The sequence below is a fragment of the Schistocerca piceifrons genome, unplaced genomic scaffold (assembly GCF_021461385.2).
Source record: "Schistocerca piceifrons isolate TAMUIC-IGC-003096 unplaced genomic scaffold, iqSchPice1.1 HiC_scaffold_943, whole genome shotgun sequence".
Taxonomy (NCBI): Eukaryota; Metazoa; Arthropoda; class Insecta; order Orthoptera; family Acrididae; genus Schistocerca; species Schistocerca piceifrons.
The window spans coordinates 302,896-310,000 of NW_025729216.1; the positions used below are offsets into that span (position 1 = coordinate 302,896).

A 7,105-nucleotide genomic window follows, 5' to 3' on the forward strand; every position below is an offset into this window, starting at 1 on the left:
AGAGCAATCCAGTGCCCGCGTAATTTGTATGACTTAATGGCAGATTACTTTAAAAACCGGAAGGTTATGGTCCAAAGTAGGGCTGGCTGTGTAGAAAAATTGATCACAAAGGGCTGTCCACAAGGCTCTATTTGCGGTCCTTTCCTGTGGAATCTCGTCTTTGATGAGATTGTGATTGAAAAAGAAGACGAGCAATGGACAAAAGTGGCATATGCGGATGACCTCGCAATCATCATTAAGGGTCAGAGCAGGAAACAGATAGAGGACAGAGCAAAAATCGCGCTGGGCGACGTAAGCAGATGGACCACCGAAAACAAGCTAGGGATATCCAAACATAAGACGGTTGCCATGACCATCAAGGGCAGATTTGACAGTCACAGACCACCAACAATTCCCTTCGACGGAGGAAATATCAAGTTCGTTGCAGAGTTTACATATCTTGGTGTAACTCTGGATGAAAGACTCTGGTTCACACCTCACATGAGGAACATCCAGAATAAATTAAGGGATGTCTCAGGTTCCCTCTTGCGGATAACTAGGACAGAGTGGGGTCTGCAGAAAAAATCTTTAAGGGTAATCTATCAGGGCTTGTGCCTCTCTGTTTGCAGATATGGTGCAGCTGCATGGGCTGATCGGACAAAGCACCGATATGTCCAAAGAATAATTGAGGCAATTCAAAGGCCATTTCTGTTACAGATGACCAGAGCTTGTAGGACTGTATCGACGGAGGCCTTGCAAGTACTAACAGGATGCATGCCGCTGGACCTGGAGATAGTAAAGGCAGCCTTGCTGTACTATACTCGACATGGTGTTGCTGGCTCGGTCGCAGGGTTCCAGGCTCCAAGACCCATTGCTGGGCAAAGCTCTAGACGAGATACCAGCAGGCAAATAGACATCATGTTGCAGGAGGAGTGGCAGAATAGATGGAACCAGACAGAGAAGGGTAGAGAAACCTACGGCTGGATACCAGACGTGGGAATGTGGCAGGCAAGTTGGCGGAGGGCGACGATTCCACCATACTCCCTAACGTGCCTGCTGACTGACCACGGCCTGAAAAAGAAAATTTGCGACCTGGGCATTGAAGATGACGCCAGATGTACATGTGGTGAGGAAGAGGATTCTAATCACATCCTCTACACCTGTAAGCAGTACACTGAGCCCAGAAGTCAGCTTATACAAGCAGTAGGACATACATCCTACCACAGAAAGGAAACTCTGCTCCAAACAGTAGAAACTTTCTCAGCAATAAAGGCATTTGCTGAGGAAGCCTTTGAGATCAGGGAAGTAGCGAGAATCATCAGTGAAGCAACCTAAGGAAATGTACAGTAAATAGTAGGAAACGATTGCGACCCAGTACAAGAACAAGTACCAACTGGAAAACAACATTTTCCCTGACCCATGATTCCGAAACAGCCCTGATATCTCGCGCACTTGGAGGAAACATGGCTGAGTGTGGAGGGGTGACGAGCTGACTCTCAGAACCACCGATGATGCCTCTACATGGCTCCTGGGACACCAGTGGCGAGAAGGGAATGTCGGAGGGCAGAAATACCAGTACATGGACAGGAACTGGCCGAGATCCTGGGAAACTGGTGATCAACAGCATGTGGGCCTCGCCAGCCTGAGGGCTCAGGTTGTTCCCCTGAGCACCTCCGTAATTACGATTATGCTGTATGTGGATGCTATACTGCTGATGAAAAGGGTCGCCATCAGCAGTGGCGGCACCGCCTCCACGTGGTTCCCCGTGGGCACCCAAAAGGGTGGCTAAAGGCGCTCTTCAGATGGAAGGTCCATTCCCCCACAAAGGGGGTAGTTTTTCCGAGCTGGTTTCCTTCGTTGTGGTGTAGTTGGATAGTGGATGCATGGGTTGGACTTGAAGGGAGTATGAGCGGAAGCTCGGGGATCCCTGATGATAATCCACCTCTGGCAAGGGGAAACCCAAACCAGAGCAGCCATGTACGATACTGTCCCTATACATGAGCCGCGACCTGTACCACTTACGAGCGAGAGACGCGATCGCGTTGCTCACTGTACGGCGTCCGATACCGAGCCATCAGCATGTCGGTCCCCATTCGCGTTGCACTCGCACTCGCACTCGCACTCGCAGTCGCAAAAACGTGGGGCAAATATATTACGCGGAAGAGTTATAACAGACCGAGCCCCACTGCATGGGGGGAGTCTTTGTCACTAATGTACACAGATGGAACATTTTGGACTGGAACCAGATTACCCGTACACACGGCGCTGATTAGTAATCAATGCAGAGCCATCAAATTACAGAATATATATACAACTGTCCGTATACATGCTGAAAGAGTGTGCCCACAATGGGAACCACACGTCAGCCAGACACTCTCATCACGCACCACTCTCTGCTTCTAACGGGCGCACATACAATATGTAAGCACCAGCATGGAACAACATCCAGTGCATCCTCTCCGCCACATTACACAATCCACACTATCACAACCAGACCAGGAGGTCCATGCGGAAAATAGAATATCCCCCCCTTTCGACATCCACCATTGCGCAGATAAGGCACCAATACCCACACATGTCCTATACAACGGTGCACCCAACATCACAATAGTACCTCCTGTCACAGCCCACAAACAATGACCTGAGTCAAAGACACAGGTCTGACACAAGCATAGAATTGGAGCGCCGCCTCTAATAAGCCAAAGGTGCATCCTGACGTGACAAATCTCATCATGTCACAAGCATTCACTTACTATAATCACTATCAACGAACGTGCCGCCCCCGCCCCCCCCCCCTACACCTTTCCTTACAACAACGTGTAACCTAACCTAACCTATGTTGTACCTTAACCTAACCTATGTTGTGCCTTAACCTAACCCATGTTGTGCCTTAACCTAACCCATGTTGTGCCTTAACCTAACCCATGTTGTGCCTTAACCTAACCCATGTTGTGCCTTAACCTAACCCATGTTGTGCCTTAACCTAACCCATGTTGTGCCTTAACCTAACCCATGTTGTGCCTTAACCTAACCCATGTTGTGCCTTAACCTAACCCATGTTGTGCCTTAACCTAACCCATGTTGTGCCTTAACCTAACCCATGTTGTGCCTTAACCTAACCCATGTTGTGCCTTAACCTAACCCATGTTGTGCCTTAACCTAACCCATGTTGTGCCTTAACCTAACCCATGTTGTGCCTTAACCTAACCCATGTTGTACCTTAACCTAACCCATGTTGTACCTTAACCTAACCCATGTTGTACCCTAACCTAACCCATGTTGTCCCCTAACCTAACCCATGTTGTCCCCTAACCTAACCCATGTTGTCCCCTAACCTAACCCATGTTGTCCCCTAACCTAACCCATGTTGTCCCCTAACCTAACCCATGTTGTCCCCTAACCTAACCCATGTTGTCCCCTAACCTAACCCATGTTGTCCCCTAACCTAACCCATGTTGTCCCCTAACCTAACCCATGTTGTCCCCTAACCTAACCCATGTTGTGCCTTAACCTAACCCATGTTGTGCCTTAACCTAACCCATGTTGTCCCCTAACCTAACCCATGTTGTCCCCTAACCTAACCCATGTTGTCCCCTAACCTAACCCACGTTGTCCGCTAACGTAACCCACGTTGTCGCCTAAACCTGCTCTGTAATTGTTATACGACTCGTTCAATTAGTGTAGTGTTGCCCACCCGCAACCCTCGCAATATAGTTCGCTACTCGCACTGCCCGCTCCCCTGTGTATCGCTTCATGTTAAACACCTTGCAAGTCTTGCTGACTTTCCACATGCTCCTGCTGTACACTGTAATGTGGATGGCAGCAGGACGTACATGCCGCCCCCCCCCCACCCCTCCCCACGTCCCCACGTCCCCACCTTGCCCCCTGCCTTTGCAAGCTGGTTGGTGACAAGTTTGCATGTTCAATGCCCTTCGCATGCGACGTACGCAGGCTACGTTGTGGTGCGGCCTGTGTCAACTGTCCGCTGATGTCGTACGCGTGAACCACAATCTGTACTGCACATTCGTCCTTATGTACTGAATGATACATCGTGGCACATGTGTGACCGTACAACGACTGCGCCCAAAAACGGCGGACCATACAGTGCAAATATTGTGCACGCAGCTACGTGTCGTCTCCCTATGAGAGCTGGATTGCAGTGTGGTACGCCATAGAGACGTGTGGGAGGAACGGACGCCGTGGATGGCGATCAGCATGAGCTGTCTGTTGATGTATTCGGACCTAGTCGTCTCTCCTCACACACCGTGATGGCATGGTGCACCGCGTTCCATATCTGCGACATGCTACAGAGGCCGGTTGACAGTCGTTCGAGCAATGGACATCGCATACGTACGGGGGCCACCTTCCACGTATTGTCTAGGCGTGCACATTTTGTTGCGTGTATGTGGGCAGACGTAGTGTGGCGTGACACCTGACACAGGCATGCAATAATCGTTGAAGTTGCAAATGGCGATGGACGCCTGCGTTTTCTGGTGAAGTTACGCAAATGAAGAAATGGTAACCTGTTGTGGTGCGGTTGTTCTCGCTAGGGGTGAATCGGTGATGGCGACGATAGGTTGAGGTACTAACCGGTTGTTCCAGCGATACCCACCATGCCGACGAAACTGAACGGCATCTGGGTGTGAAGCGATACGCGGCGGTGGCTGGGTGGGACCGTCCCCGGCCGGTGAGGGGGCGCCTCCCGGCGTGCTGGCCGCGCGGTGCGTGGGCGCACGCGCTACAGCCGGCTGGTGGGGGCGGCCAGTGGCAGGCGCGCCGGCCGACGGACGCGGCAGGCGTCGCAGCTGCGCGCCGGCGCACCCTGCGCGCGGCGCCGTGCGGCCAAAGTAGGTCCTCGCGGGCCCGGTGCGAAGCGCGGTGGACATCTTCAGTGTGCTGGTCCGATTGAGGACTGTGTGCGTTGAGGATGCGCCGCCGCCCGGCGCTCGGCGCCGCGACGCCGTCTGCTGCTCGGTCGCCCCAGCGGTTCTCGCTGGTGGTTTGTATCGCAGCTGTGCGGATGTGTTGGCGCGTGCGCTGTGCTGGGAGAGTTCGCTTCGGCACCCAAGTGGGGCTTTTGTCCTTCTGTGGCGCTGGCGTTGGAGCTGCCGGTCACCGTAGGTGGCGCGTGTTGTCTCCCGCCGGCAATGCCACGACAGCACGCTCCCGGGCCTCTGTCGGCAGCGGCAAGCTCAGTTGGGAGCACGGGTGGTCGCACCGAAAGCGTCTACTCGCCTAACTCCGGGCGATTGCGCCTCTCTCGAACCCGACCAAGTACTTGGGACGGCGCTGCGCGCCGCCGGGACCTGAGAGGGTTTCGAGGTGTATTGTGCAGGGGAGCTCAGCCTCCTCCTGTTTGCAGAATGATTGAGCGGACGCTTGCGTGTTCGCGCGGGCCCCCGGGACACACTCCCGGGCGGCCGGCTGCTCAGCTCTAGTTGACGCAGCTCCCTGGTTGATCCTGCCAGTAGTCATATGCTTGTCTCAAAGATTAAGCCATGCATGTCTCAGTACAAGCCGCATTAAGGTGAAACCGCGAATGGCTCATTAAATCAGTTATGGTTCCTTAGATCGTACCCACGTTACTTGGATAACTGTGGTAATTCTAGAGCTAATACATGCAAACAGAGTCCCGACCAGAGATGGAAGGGACGCTTTTATTAGATCAAAACCAATCGGTCGGCTCGTCCGGTCCGTTTGCCTTGGTGACTCTGAATAACTTTGGGCTGATCGCACGGTCCTCGTACCGGCGACGCATCTTTCAAATGTCTGCCTTATCAACTGTCGATGGTAGGTTCTGCGCCTACCATGGTTGTAACGGGTAACGGGGAATCAGGGTTCGATTCCGGAGAGGGAGCCTGAGAAACGGCTACCACATCCAAGGAAGGCAGCAGGCGCGCAAATTACCCACTCCCGGCACGGGGAGGTAGTGACGAAAAATAACGATACAGGACTCATCCGAGGCCCCGTAATCGGAATGAGTACACTTTAAATCCTTTAACGAGTATCTATTGGAGGGCAAGTCTGGTGCCAGCAGCCGCGGTAATTCCAGCTCCAATAGCGTATATTAAAGTTGTTGCGGTTAAAAAGCTCGTAGTTGGATTTGTGTCCCACGCTGTTGGTTCACCGCCCGTCGGTGTTTAACTGGCATGTATCGTGGGACGTCCTGCCGGTGGGGCGAGCTGAAGGCGTGCGACCGCCCCGTGCGTGCTCGTGCGTCCCGAGGCGGACCCCGTTGAAATCCTACCAGGGTGCTCTTTATTGAGTGTCTCGGTGGGCCGGCACGTTTACTTTGAACAAATTAGAGTGCTTAAAGCAGGCAAGCCCGCCTGAATACTGTGTGCATGGAATAATGGAATAGGACCTCGGTTCTATTTTGTTGGTTTTCAGAACCCGAGGTAATGATTAATAGGGACAGGCGGGGGCATTCGTATTGCGACGTTAGAGGTGAAATTCTTGGATCGTCGCAAGACGAACAGAAGCGAAAGCATTTGCCAAGTATGTTTTCATTAATCAAGAACGAAAGTTAGAGGTTCGAAGGCGATCAGATACCGCCCTAGTTCTAACCATAAACGATGCCAGCCAGCGATCCGCCGCAGTTCCTCCGATGACTCGGCGGGCAGCCTCCGGGAAACCAAAGCTTTTGGGTTCCGGGGGAAGTATGGTTGCAAAGCTGAAACTTAAAGGAATTGACGGAAGGGCACCACCAGGAGTGGAGCCTGCGGCTTAATTTGACTCAACACGGGAAACCTCACCAGGCCCGGACACCGGAAGGATTGACAGATTGATAGCTCTTTCTTGATTCGGTGGGTGGTGGTGCATGGCCGTTCTTAGTTGGTGGAGCGATTTGTCTGGTTAATTCCGATAACGAACGAGACTCTAGCCTGCTAACTAGTCGCGTGACATCCTTCGTGCTGTCAGCGATTACTTTTCTTCTTAGAGGGACAGGCGGCTTCTAGCCGCACGAGATTGAGCAATAACAGGTCTGTGATGCCCTTAGATGTTCTGGGCCGCACGCGCGCTACACTGAAGGAATCAGCGTGTCTTCCTAGGCCGAAAGGTCGGGGTAACCCGCTGAACCTCCTTCGTGCTAGGGATTGGGGCTTGCAATTGTTCCCCATGAACG

The 7,105-nt window shown here is 52.7% G+C and overlaps 1 non-coding gene across 1 annotated transcript in view; it reads left to right on the plus strand.

Moving 5' to 3' along the window:
• The first annotated feature begins 5,427 nt into the window (after nt 1-5,427).
• Nucleotides 5,428-7,105, plus strand: part of LOC124772919 — a 1,909-nt gene continuing 231 nt past the window's right edge. Inside the window, exon 1 of the ribosomal RNA XR_007014373.1 lies at nt 5,428-7,105. This exon is cut by the window's right edge and continues 231 nt beyond it. This is a non-coding gene — a ribosomal RNA (small subunit ribosomal RNA).